Source organism: Ursus americanus, chromosome 15 (genome assembly GCF_024610735.1).
Source record: "Ursus americanus isolate L20-20 chromosome 15, mUrsAme1.1.p, whole genome shotgun sequence".
Taxonomy (NCBI): Eukaryota; Metazoa; Chordata; class Mammalia; order Carnivora; family Ursidae; genus Ursus; species Ursus americanus.
In genome coordinates, this window is record NC_142141.1 from 10,312,113 (window position 1) to 10,327,193 (window position 15,081).

Consider the following 15,081-nt stretch of genomic DNA (forward strand, 5'->3'; position numbering starts at 1 on the left):
CCCAGAAGAGGAAGACTTCCTGACGAGAAACTTTCTGACAATGTGGAAGGAACATAAACAAGACATTTCTGGTGCGGCAGCAATAACTACTACAGTATAACTAGAGAAAACTGCTTTTATTTAGGAGGTTGCTGATTTGATATTGATACAGTGTCTTGGGCTACAAGCCAAACTTGGGCATCTCTTGAGATGATAGACTTGTAGTTAACTGTTCTCATGACAATCGTTTGGAATTTGACCTTTTTGCATAATATGTATTTAGCTCTTGCTTGACTGCTCTGGCTAATTATTATTTTGCCAATTATTTTCTGGCATTTAGATTTGTCAGCAAATATAAGAAGCACCGATGATGATACCAAAGTATTTTCTTACATTGCTCTTTCTTTTGTTTCTCTTATTCTGCACGTATGAGACAGAAGATGATAATCAATTTACCAAATGACCAAAAATATTGATAGTTAAGTTTCAAGATCCAGAAGAACACAACCTCCCAAAAGAAGCTCATATTCATTCTGGCTTGAAAAGGCTATTTATCAAGAAGTAAGGAGCAAGAATTTGGGTAACAGCTTAAGAGTTCATTTATACACACCTTTATTAAAAGGACTCTTTGTAGCCTCTGCTTACTATTGTAGTTTGCTTGTAAATCAATAGGCGATTTGATAGAGAAGATTAGAAAATGCAGAGCCTGATACAAAGTTTCGTGCAAATTTAAAAATAACTCAATAACATCAATCTCAAAATTATGTACTTGCATTCCTGCATTTCCTAATGATTCCTCAAGGTATACTATTATATTTTTACAGCCATTAGCACTGCCATTCACCAGAAACATAATGGTGTAATCACTCAGAGGTTCAAGGAAATGAAAGTCTCTCACATTTGCCTATTACCCTCTGTTGTCTAATATAGTATCAAATGTTACAACAGTGTAAACTCTTCCATACATGCAGATAAAAGCCTCTGCGGGAGACAGCTGTGATGAACTGCCTAAAATATAGAGGTAGCTTCTGATTTTTGAGAGGGAAATGTTCCCTCCCAAAGCAATTACCAACGTCCCTTGTGCTATAAAATGCTTGTGTTCTCGTACAACTGCCCGGAAAGTGAATCTAGCTTCTTCCAGGCCTTTGAGTACAAAAATGGAGGGTCACTCTCGTGGGGGAAAGAAGAAACACATAAAGAAGTCATCGAAACCCCTAGAAAGACATCCACTTCTTCAATCCTGGAAATGGAAAAGAAGCCCATGCTTGACAAGCTAGTACTGGTCCTCAGTAGAGGTTATGAGAAACCCTAAGCAGTCAGGGTTATCAGGAACAACAGCTAAGGACCCAAAGCACGCATGAACGTGCAAACAAGATAAGGGCACATACCAGAACCGAATGCCAGCAGATTCTATCAAATGCCTTCCCAGATTCACCAGCAGGATGACATGCAATTTTCTGTGGGAACTCAAATACAACTTCATAACACTTTATGGAAACAGCAGGATTTTAAAAAGAAACAGGTTGATTTGGCCGGCAGGACCAGTTGATGACAGAGAGCAGAGGCAACTCAAAATATATTGTAGGAAGAACAAACAGAGCAACACGTGCCCTATAAACCTCAGGTGAAGTGACTGCAGATGGGATGAGACTGTCCCTACTTATAAAAGGCGACCTACGTATCATGGGACGTTCACATTTTATGCTTTAGCATGAGTTCCATAACAAATCATCATTCATCTATGAACCTGGATACCTGAAACCCTTTATTTATATGAAGGAAAAGGTCCCAGTGACTGCACCATGTGAGGGACTTCATATCCCCTATGTCTTCAAACAACACAACAAGCATTTTACTCAGGTACCCCTGTCTTCATTTTACAGATGAGGAATAAAATAAGAAACTTGACTTGACATTACATAAAAACAGCAGAGGCTGGATGTGAATCCATATATCTGGCTTTAAATCTAGATTTCCCCAACAAAGGCCACACCCTTTTGCTTCACTTCCATGTATTCCACTATTGTTTCACAACAGGTTAAATTTCTACAACGTGAAAAATGACCTCAAATTTCAAGAACTTAGAAAGTACTCTATGTACAGCTACCTCTCATTAGTATCTAAACTTTGGAAAATTAAATTTCATCTTCAGTAAGAAGACACTTCAAAAATAAATGAATGATTTTCCAACTCTTAATCAAGGTTAAATTCCATGACCTCTCCTTCTGTGTTAACCCCCTTTCCCTTATACCCAAGTGTTTTTATGTGATTTGATAAAAAATTAAATGTGAATTAAAATTCATTCCAGGGGAATTTTGCACCTCTCCTTGAGATGATTAGTGACAATTTGCAATCTCACAATCATGATAAATGATCGTTGTAATAAGGAGACGCTGAAAGGAGAGGCTCAATTGGTTCAAGTAGGAAAAGAGTCAGACATTCCATAACTGGAACTTAACTTCATTCAGTCTCTATGCTTTTTCACTTAACAAGAACTTACGACGTACCTCCGAAAAAGTTGGAACTATGCTGAATACTGTGGAGAGAAAACAAGTAAGAGATGGACTGTTCAGTGATCTCACCCACTCCTTAGGAGCCAGGCCCAACCACAGATCGTTAATGTAAGTTCATTGCAATGTCAGTTCCATGAGAAAGACCATACTAACCATATTGTAAAGGTTACCCAATCCCTATATCTGTAGCTTGACTGGAACAAGAGTGACCACATGACCCAAGCTAGACCAATCAGAATAAAGTGTCTCCTCCAGGAATACAGAAATATTTGGAGGTAGAGGAGAGACTAATTAAGACTGGTTATCTTCTGCTAGTTGGACCTATAATGTACATACTTGGAAAATGTGAGATCAGAAATCCCTACTCATTGACAGATAAGCAGATGCAGAAGAAGCCAGTCTGCAGAGTGAGAGAAGAATAAAGAAGGAGGGAGATGTCTACACAATTGGAGATATAGGATGGAGATTATACACAATTTTCCAATTCCTAGTTCTGGTATCTTCCAGGCCTGGGTATATTCTGTAGCAGGATTCACAGAGACACTTCTATACCCTTAGACTAAATCTCCCATTTCAGCTCAAGCCAACTTGAGTTAGTTTCACATATTTGGAGCCCAGAAAGTTCAATTTAAGAAGCCATCACCTGAACTTACATAAAGTAAAATTATTTGATAATTCCATAACCCACACTGCATCCCCAATATGCTAGCACCCTACTAGCAAAAACTCTTTAAAATGGTCATCATGCCCACTCTTCCCTTTGTTTATCCATACTTTGTCTTCATCTTCTTAGGAAGCCTTTACCATTTTCCTTTGTACTTGGCTCACTTAAGAGTTAGCTGCTTCAGAGAATACAATCTTGGGCTGCAAAAGCTATGGAACCCATTTGCTATCTGACCCTGCATACATCTCGGGCATCTGGACATCTAAGTACAATTGGATGATTCTAACAAGTCTGTCTGCCAGTTTTACTTGCTGAGCAAATGTCAACAACAACCTTAAATGGTTGTGATATACATACTACTAAAAAAATAATATTACAGTGTAAAAGATACATGGCCTGGCAACACTCTGAATAGGGGAAGACATATAGGAAACATATAGGTAAAAATGTCTTGACTTAGTGCTTGTTTGCATTAATCATAAGGAAGATCCCACTGTATGGCAATTCCCTATCCAAGACCCCAGTGAGGGCTTCTATTTCTTTGCAGCTGCCAGGGGAATTGGAGGATGTGACACACACTCCATGGGAAAACAGCCCAGAGTTTAGGAAAAAAAACACACACTACTCAACTGTCACATTTCCTAAATCACTCATGAATACATTTCCATATGCACTAACAGCCAGATTATTTCAAGTATGCCCCATCTTGTCTACCACATCAAGATTTACAAAAAAAGAGAAGCTGAGGATGTGGGTGGAGGTGGGAGAGAACATGTCCCCTGGGCCAGCAGCATGAGTTCACAAGTTTAACATTTCCATGCTAGCCTTATAGCCAAATATCAATCTTTCCATTCCTTCTGCAAAATAAATAACAACATCTAAAACATAAAAAACACAGCCTCTTTATTTTCAGACCAATCTTTCGGCAAAATAAGCCTTTGGGAGAACATGAGACCTTCAATTTTGCACCTAAAATAGACACTCAGGCTACCAGAAATTCTGTGCTTGACCTAGTCCCAAGCACCATAGATGCAGTACAAACTAAGAAAATATTTTTTATTCTTCACTGCAAAAGGAGCAGAATTCCCTAGCATTTCTGAAGGTTTTATAAATCAGAAGAACAGATACCAGAATGGTGAAGGCCGACGCATAAGGGGGTGTTACAGAAATAGTCAAGAATTGGTGATGTAAGATTGATGGAAAATGTATTATTTTAGCATATGGGGAATTGCCAGAATATATATTAAAACCTACGTAGGATATGTAAAAGTGGGTGGGTGGGTGGAATCTACAGAATTCTAGTCCGAGGTGAAAAACAATTCTCTGCTTCAGTCTGCTCATTTTCCCCCGGGGTAATATGCCAGAGTTCGGTCTCTGACTCCACACACAGGTTTGAATTCCAGCTTGAATTCCCTTTGTTATCCGCGACCCCTGAGCACAATTCTCAGCCTGTCTTAGTCTCTCTTTACTATTCTGTGAAATGAGGATGATAATCCTCACTTTCCTGGGTAGTTTTATAAAGACTTAGAGAGACCATTCTACAATGCATTAACACAGTGCCTAATGCAGAATAAGCACTTACTTACTAATGTAGTAAGTCTACATTAATTTGTTCATGTACTTAAAACAAAATAGAAGAAGGAAGTGAATGTGATTTGCCCAAAGTCATAACTGGACAGTAAAAGACATTAGACATAATACTACTCAGGAAACCTATAGCCTTGCATTATACTCAGTAAGGTTCCCAGAGTATCTTTTCCAATGCATATCTGAGACTAGAACATATATTTCCTTTAACCCCCTTTTCCACCAAGGTTTGCTAAGCAGCTATTGGGTCTGTGGCAATTCTGCCACTTGACCCTCCACCCTTCTTATCTCCCCCATGCTATCCTTGTCTATCCTCATCCACTACCAGTGTATACACATTTTATCACCTAGGAAAAGTAATGGAGAGAACTGGCATTTACACACCATTTCCTCTCTGGCCTGCCTTGCTGAGATGCACCATTTCAGAATCTCACAAACCCATGAACAGCATCCTTCTTTGACTCACTGGACACCAAAAGAAAGGAAAAATAATGGGGAAAAAAAGGTAATCATTATTGGGAGCTTCTTATCTTCCAGGCAATGAGATAAGAGCTTCCTTTGCATTGCCTCTTCCAATATCCTCAACAATCCCACCCAAAGATCCCCCCCATTTTGAATTTGAAAATTAAATTAAACATCTCAATTATCCTTTTTTTTTTTAAACTATATTTTGGTACCACTCCATTTTAAAGATGATGAACTTTTGGTCTAAGGTCAAACAGCTCAAACAGCTCATGAGTAGTGGAACCTAGTTGTGGATTCAGTCTAACTCCAGAATAGGAGCTGTTCACCTCTCCCAGTGGAGAACTTTAAAGAAATGGGAGGGCCAGGGGACGTAGCTATTTATTCTGGGGAGATACAATGTGTATCTTTCAAATTGGAACAATTATAGGGTAACATTTAAAAAATGAGAATTTATTCAGGACAGGCTATAACCATACATGTTCAAGGAAAGCACACCAAAAAAAAAAAAAAAATCCATAGGGCAAGATTAGTGAAAGAAGTTACTTGGAGCATATAAATATTGAAGCTTTAATATTTCAATTCATTATTTGTGACCTGCTTCTGCCACATGAGAGAGGAAGAGAGAAGAATCTTCCACCTAGGTAAACTATCTGCTCCCTCCTCCCTGCCTCAAATCAAGCTTTTTCCCTACCTAAATGGGGGTGACGATGATAGTGATGATGTCAGTGATGACAATCACTAGAACAAAAGCCACCATTTATTGAAAGCTTACTTTGCATCCGAACCTGTGCTAAGAGTTTTATGTGCATGATCTCATTTAATGGTCAATGGCGATAAGGAGTAATAGCAACTGTTCTCCCCATCTTACAGACAATGAATCTGAGATTGAACTAGAATAAGTAAGATATTTAAGGTCACACATACAAAAAGGGCAAAATGGGAGCAAATGCCAGGAATTACAACCTCTATGTGTCATATTCTATACACTTCACCGTTCTTATCATCCTCTTCACCTAATGCTGGGGTTCTTGAACTTCAGTGAATATCAGAATCACCTGGGCAGCTTGTTAAAACGGATTGCTGTCCTCACTCTCTGTTAGTAAGTCTGGGGTAGGGAGAGCACAACGACTGCATTTCTAACAAATTCCTACATGATGCTGATACTGCTGGTCCTAGAACCATACTTTAAGAACCATTCACGTAATAAAATCTTCTGTGTTTTTGCACCTGTCATGGGAGAATACTAGTACCAAACTCATAGAGATCCAGGAGTATTTAAAAATTAGTTCATGGAAAGCTCTTAGAGCTGGCATCCCAGGCACAGTAAATGGTCTACACATTCTGGTGTTGGTCATTATTGTTGTTCTTGTTTAAGGCTAAGCTCAAATTTTCTAAATAATCTACCCAGAATAATTTTCCTTTCTACGTCTTAATATGGCCTTTGTGCCATTGCATGATGGCACAGTGATTACATTTTACTATATGTTGCATATATAGATATTTAACTTTCATGATATATTGTCAACACTACAAGGCAGCAAATAAATGCCAACTTATATTGTTTTCCCGTCTCCCATAGTGCCTAGCACAGTGCTCCATGAACATTTATTAAACTGTTTGTTACTTAATAATGAAATGATTCAAAAGCGGAGAGCAAATCTAGAAGAGATTTAAATTATACTATTAGAATCAATTTAGCAGAAGATTTAGTAAGATCCCTTAGGTCTCCTGATGCTGAGTCTAATGCCAGCCCTCAGTTTGTTGCACAGACCCAGATATAGCCATGGAAGAGGAGATAAACAGCCAATGTAATTACAGTGACATAATGGTTACACTTTTATAGCTGAGGGGAGCAGCAAATAGGATTTTAAAAATCAAATTAAAACTGTCATTCCACAACATTAAGTTTCCAGAATTTTCATTTTTTAATATTAATGATTTTTTTTCTTCAAAAAGGAACAAACAATGCTAATTCTACTGCTACAATACTGTTAATGAAGAAATAAAGAATAATTTATCATTGCATAATTAACACAGTACAGTTAAGCATGTTTTAATGATTTTGTATAATGGCCTCTCATAACTAGATGATACTTGTTAGTCATAGTGGGGAAAGAAAACTATTCAAAGAATCATTAATGAAGATGGATAAACTGACCAGGTTTTTATTTCATTTTTTTATATGAAGTGCTTACAAGATTTCTTGGTGTATTTTGGCACTGGTTTATTCCTGCGTCTGTAGGTGACCAGATGGTTAATAAAATATTTTTACTGATTCAAGAAATGAAAGGCTAAGGAATAAAAGGCCAAGAATGCAGCCCATGGAAATCAACAGGCTTTCTTCTTCTTTGCTTCCAAATGGTACCAACTTGTAACTTTGCAGGCGCATGAGACTTTGAAGGTAGCAGAACACGGTTACCTTTAGCCATCTAAAATAGCTTAAAATCATCGGAATTAATGAAGAAATGTATTGGAATTTTCTGTTTAAAACACTTTAGGGGCCAGGAAGTATGAAGAGAGGAAAAAGTCAAAGAAGATGAGTTAAAGGTAGTAATAAACATGATCTTATTGCTACTCTTTCTTTTAATAGCGTTACCAAAGAGACATTCTTACTGAAGGTTGTATCTGTAGCAAACACTGCAAAACTTTCAACTTCTACATTCAGTCAAAGCAGGTGCATATTCACGTTTGAGTTATTATGGGATAGGGGAGTGAAGAGGTGGGGCGGACAGAGTTACTTTCTGCTCTCTGGAGGGGTTTTAAACAAGCGACCTACACGGCCATATCCAGCCTGAAGATACATTTATTTGACTCACATTACTTAAATCATATTTTAGTTAGTGTTCAACATATGCAAATTGAGAAATTACACTTATAAAATATATATTTCCAACTGCTCTTTAGAAATCAGATCATTTAGCAATGCTGAACCCATAACATACAATCTGCAGAACAGTGTTGGGGGCTGTCTCCTTTCAGCAGGGACTTGTGTCTCTAGATGTCTAGTTTTATGTATTCTCTGTTTGATACTCAATCCTATTTCATCATTTACATTACCTGCTTGACTCCTGTTGACATTTACATTTTTTACCCTGAGCTACTATATTTCTAGCACAGTGGTTCTCAAAGCATGGTCCCCAGACCAGTAGCATCAGCATCATCTATGAATTTGTTAGAAATACAAATTCTCAGCCCTCTCCCAGATCTACTGACTCAGAAACTTAGGAGATAGGACCTACCACTCTGTGTTTAACACGTCCTTCAGGTGATTCTGATGCCCATGTAAGTTTGAGAACCACTAGTCTAGCACATTCCTCTCGCATATCCAACTCTTAAGATGCTTATTTATTCTTGACTTGCTTCCATTTCCAGAAAGCTGTGAAGCATCAGTAATAGTGGAGACATTAGCAAAAACCTTTTTGTTCTTGTCAGTTGTAGCAATACTTCCACTGCACAATTTGAGAAAGAGGGACAGAGGGTAGCCGCATGAGTAAAGCCACAACACTCTATTGCTTAGGTTTTCTGTATTCCAGTCAAAGTTTTAATAGAGAGCTATGATGATCAAGTTTCATCCATGTCTATATATATTTCTAAATGGCAAAGTGCTTTTGTGACAGAAGGAAACTAAGGGAGGAAGGAAGGGCCTGTTTTTGATACCACAGAATTCTAAATAGCCAAGTCCAAGACAAAAGTGTTTTGCCACAAATCCACATCACTTCATCTACCTCCTCATAGGCTAAGCACAGACCCAATGGCAGGGGATGACACAAGAGCGTGGAAAGCACAAGGGTGGTTCATCTGGGAGACAACAATGCAATGGACAGCCACAGTACCTGACCACATCTATGAGCAGCTGAACCAACATCTGCAGCCACATTTCTCTGGACTTTTTATTACATTAGAAAATTTAAACTCTAGTTTTCAAGGGTTTTTCATTTGACTTTAATTTGCAGTTTAACACATTGCTAACTGATACGGACACTGCATCCACCATTTACATGAAAAAAAGATAAAAAATTTTGCATACAAAAAACATATAAAACATACCATCTCCGAATCATGGTTAGTAAAGGACTATGGAATTTCTTCTTTCTTTTCTTAAAATTATCAGGGTCAAGTTTCAAAGGGCGTTCTTAATCTCTTGCTTTGTGAAATACGGAAAACAAATGGGTGTGTATCTCTCTTCACCTCACTTTGGCTCACAATTTCATTAATTTGGACCACATAAACTCTTAGTCTTCATCTTTCAAAATGCAACAGTATAATCTTGGGAATCCATTCAAAACCTTATTCTCACAGGTTTTAACTATTACCCTTCTTCAGATCTTTTCTAGCTTTTTGTCATTCTTGACAAGTTTTAATTACCATGTTACTTTGTACTTCTATGTACTACGTATATTTTCCATTTTATTTATGACCTATTTACATCTCCCTGGTCCATTTATCTATAGCATAAACTTGAGGAAAGAGTTTATGATTTTCTTGACTCACTTTCTAAAACTTTTCTGAGTTTCCTTTGCTTAATTTTCATTTTTATATAATGAAACTTTTCACTTTTTTCAGTTGCCTAGTTGCTTTATTTTGTTTTGCCTCAATTAATTTGGCATCTCACCCCCAGAAAATATCAGATACTTATGATTTGATTCTTTTCTTTCCAAATAATTCATTCCTCACCGATTCTTGTCCTAGGAAAACAAATTAGGATATAACCAAAATCTTAGCTACAGGGATATGTGTTGCAATACTGTTTATAATAACCACATGTTTGGAAACAATTGGTTATCCAAAAATAGGAGAATGAATTAATCAATTATAATACCTCACACAATCCAATATTTTGCAACCTTCAAATGGAATGCAATGATATGTATATGTATGTATAACTAGCAGAAAAAGCAGGGTACAAGGCATTACATAGGGTGTGATCTTAGTTTATGGTGGGGTAATAAAGGAAAGTTGTATTATCTTTTTTGCATATTCTATTTTATCTATATAACCTAATTTATTGATATAGTGCCTTAAGCTCTTCCATCAAAATCTTGATCTATATGCCTGTCAAATAGAAAGATCCCATCTCAGCATGATGATGCATGAGAAAGAAGCACAATTTTTAACTCTGAGAGTATTGAAGAAAAATGTAGGTATCTTTACTTTCAGAGTATATGGAAGGATTAATGGAAAATGGCATTTTACAATATTCAGCAAACCTCCTTATCTTTTCACACAGGAAAACTTCCTAAAAGTTGTTTTACCACTTGATCTCCCCCAGATCTCACACCACGTAGCAGCTACTCCACTTCCTCTTTTCTTTCCCCTAAAGCCCTCCAAAACTTCTCTCCCTGTCTCCGTGTTAGTTTTCTCTTTTCCTAATGTCCCCTTCCCTTCCTAGCTACTTTTTCACTAAGCAAATCAATCTAAATATATTATTCTCTTTCTGTTTAGCCTACTTATATCTCCACAAAAATGTTGCTAGAGAAACAAACAAAAGACCTCCCTTAACAATGTGGCAGGAAGGGGATAGGAGGACAAAGAATAAATTGCACTGGTTCTTCAACATCTGTATTATACTTTACTAATGGTCCTTATATTACATTACACTTTGAGATTAACATAATACTTTAATTTTAGTCCCAATTACGACTTCTATAAACATCTATTACCTCTACAATCAGTAAAAAAAAAAAAAAAAAAAAAAAAAAGATAAACGCCAGCAGCAGAAATTCCCTGGCAGTTTCCATCATTCCCACTGCTCTTTTAAGGGAAGCACCCATCATCCGCACCCTTTGCTTCTTTGCTTTGGACCCGTTACCCGTGACAAAACATGTTTGACTAACGTATTTTATTTCTCAAGCACTGGAGAGTTGTTTTAACTCCGCAAAGTTTTAACTCACCATTGTCAAGGGTCACCAACCCGGAATGCCTGTCACATTTGTAGCCAGGGACTATGAGAATACCAAAACCACATAGACAATAGCTAGCTCATTCACTTGCCCCTCAGGCAGTGCAGGCGGGCCGGCTCCAGAACACATACCCAAAGGCACTTCATCACATACGACGTGGGCACCACTTAGTGTAAGATCACACCCAAAACCTGAAAACCAAAGCCAAAGCCAGAGCCAAAGGATGCATAATGAATGGGAATAAAGAGCATTTAACACAACAGCAATCACAAGCCTCATCAAGTTTCCCAAGACATTTTGGGAACCGCCATCAAAAACTCATTGTTTCCAAACATCTCTTTAATAATCCTGAGTTCCAAAGAATTCTGCAGAGAAACAAAATTGTGATAGCATGTGTCCCAATGGCATCACCATATATCTAATGAAGAACAAACAGAGCACAAAGTAAACATAAAACTTAAATCACACCAGATCTCAACTTCCAAACACATGTACCTCAGAGATACTGTTTCATTTAAATCAACACTCACATATTCTACGTTTGCTAGTTGGAAGTTTTTGCCTTAACTGAAATAGCCTATACTTTCTTGTTCTCTCAAAACACTTTTACTTCTTGTAAGTGGACAAACCTCAAACAAATGCAGCTACAAACATCAAAGCAGCAAATAATTGAAATCTATTTGAAATAGAAAGAATTTATAAGTGCCAATGGTTTGCATAAAGTTCATAGAAAAACATACCACGAAGAAAAAGGGGACAGGACTTTACAGTCAGCTTGTCATTGCCAATTAGCACCAATTTCCTAAACCATTTCATTCATTCTTGCAAAGATAAGTGCTTTTAAATGGGAAACGTGCCTTAAAGAAAGAACATGGCTTTTAGCAATCACCCTTTGGAAAGAGGACCTTCATAATGGTGTAATTTTTGATACATTAAATAAAAGTCCTCATTATAATCATCTAGTAAAAAAAGGATTTTAGTCTTTACTTTATTCCAAATGTGGAAAAGATTACAAAGAAATAAAGTTTGCCATTCACAAGTTTGCAATTTGCAAGTGTAAATAAATGTTATTAAAATTCTTTTAATGATTTTGCAATTTGACAGACCTATGGACTATGATTTTGAGTGCAGAGCTCAAGACACCAGAAAAATAACTTTCATAGCACAGAATATTTAACCACATGGAATGAACAAAAATAAATAACCTCTTAGTAGGTACAAATGATTTCTTACCACATAGGATAAAATCTAAACTCACTCGTTCTCACGGCCTGTGAGGAACTAGTTAATCTGGCATCTTCTGTTCTCATAGCGTCAGCCATACTGACTCCACTCCACTCTGGACACAAGGGTCTTGTTTCTTTTCCATGAACCAGCCAAGGACATTCTCTCACAGTGCATTAGCACTTGCTGCTCCCTCTTCCTAAAGGGGTCTGAGCTCAGAGCTATGTATGGTAGCCCTTGGACTCCTCGCCGTTCGGCTTTCAGTTCACATGCCCCCTACACAAAAAGACCTTCCTGGATTGCTTTCTCTAAATTCAACACTCACTCATTACCTCCTTTCAGATAGCCCTTATTTTTTTCTTAATACTTCATCATCATCAGTCATTACTCTCCCTAATAATCCACTTATTTTTTTCTATTTATTGCTGAGATCCTTCTATTTGGGGGGAGGGGGTAATGTAACTTCCATGAGAGAAAGAGACTTGTATTTCCCAAGTCCAGTAAATACTTGCAGACTGCATGAGAGAAGGTAGAGATTTTAAGACAAGGGCTGGGTAATCGGCTGACCCAGATAGAATCTACCCTATCCTGGAAGTAGGATAGCTGGATGAAGGAATGACTTTGACACAGATGCATAATAGAGAGCTTCCATTTCATCTCCATGTGGAGCACAGCAGGGAGGAGAGCCCTTTCTGTGTGCATTCAGCACTAAACACGGTTCTGACACAAATGGCTTTTTTCCTGAGCTTTGTTTGAAGACTTTGAATGAGGCAACTCTTAGGTGGGAAAGATCTGAAGAAGCAGATGTTCCTGAAACTGCCCTTTCTCTCTTGTCACCCTTTCTCTCTCTGGTTCTGCACACTTTTACTGTGATCCTTGGAAGCTCGGAAGTTCATGGTCACCATGCCAGCTGATCTTTAGGAGTGTAAACTGTTCCCTGGTTAATCCTTACTGAAGTGTAGAACATGTCTTTTCTTTTCCCTATATGTCAATCAAGCAACTTGTACTAAAAATCTCAGAGAAAGGAAAAGCAAGAGATAAAATAATTTGCCAACTTTATTTTAAATTGACTTGGCAGGCAAGCTTTAAATGTGCCTATCCAAGTTCCTTTCCCTGGTATATAATCCCATCTGAGGGAGAAAAAGTAGACATCAATGGTCATAGCAGAATCTTCAAAGTTTTATCTTGCAATAAATTTAGATTGTTGTTAATTCTAGAATATTGATTTGAGGCCAGGCATTCGACAAGCATTTAAAGAGCACCAACTATATTCCTGAGTAAATGTAAACTGTTGTAGGCTCTGTATGCACAATGCAATTTAAAGCTAAACAGTGCTTGTAGCTTGGGGAAAGGCATAAATAATAAAGTTCTAGTTAAAGAGCACCAATTAACTATGTACTAAACATGGCCCTAGACACTGCATAATTGGCAAAATTGGGGGGGAGGATATAAGTGATTATTAATATATTAATCATCATAATGAGTAGAAAAGACACTATTACTGTCATTACAGATGGTAAAACATCATTTAAGAAAACTCAACCTCTACTCTTAGTTTTAAAAATATATATATCATTTGAGAAATAAATTACAACAGCTATTTTAACATGAAAAAATTGCCGAGGATTTAATTTTTTATTACTTCTACATGTAAAAATAAATTAATTTTCTTGACAACTTTGGAAAGGAGGATTTTCATTTTGTTTTGCTTTTCTCATTAAGATGTCAAATCTAAGCCTCAAAGAAGTTAAGACACTTACCCAAGTAAAACAATTATGAAGTCAAGAACAAGGACCCACACCCATGTCTATCTAACTCCAAAAAACATGTTTTTTGCATTCATCGGGTTGCCTACATGGTCACAATATGAACAAGATAAGGTAATATTATACTGAATTGTACTTCTTCCCAGACAGCTATGATATTTGAGGTCAGAGTTAAGCATCCAGCTGAACATATGTAAAATACTTGGGAGAAACTGAAATGTTCTAAATGTTGACTTGGCATGAGGTGTTATGTTTACTCAAGAGTGATCTAACAGCAATAATCAGATTGTGTTGAGGGTGCACACAATCAATGTTCAGTTGAACCAATCTAGCTGAGATCACTAGTTGTTGGCCTTGCTCCAGGTTCTCCTCTTCTGCCTCAATGAACATCTAGATTATCATTCACAGTCTCCTTTGCAATTAGACATGACTGTATAATTCAGATCTACCAACAGAAAGGGAGCAGAAGTGATACGGACCATTTTCAGGCAAAACCCATAAAAATCTCTTAGATGCTCCTTTCCCTGCATAGTAGGCCAAAATGAAAGTGATCCTTGAAGATATATGTTGAAGATGGCAGAGTTTCTATCAGCCTGGGTCCTTTCCTCCCAGAACAGTGTAAAGAAAACCACCCACTGCTATGCACCTGCCTACTATTGTTATTGAGGAATAAGTGATTTCTTTGAGTTATCTTATAACAGTAGTTGGCCTACCTTAACAAATACAACTAGATTCCATCATACTTGTTGAACTACATCGGAAGCTAGTATTTCCCCAAGCTTTGGGCTCAACATCTCCTCCTCCTCCTCAATACCTTTCTTTATCACCTTTGGCACTTCTATTCTATAGCCTTCTTAGTTTCCGCAAAGTTTTCCCTAACCTCAAAGAGGATATTTCATAGCCCTCTAAAATTTCCTCTTTTGTGTTTCGGAAGCATGGAGCAAATTAACCTTATGAACTCTTACTTGAGCAGATGCCGGGAA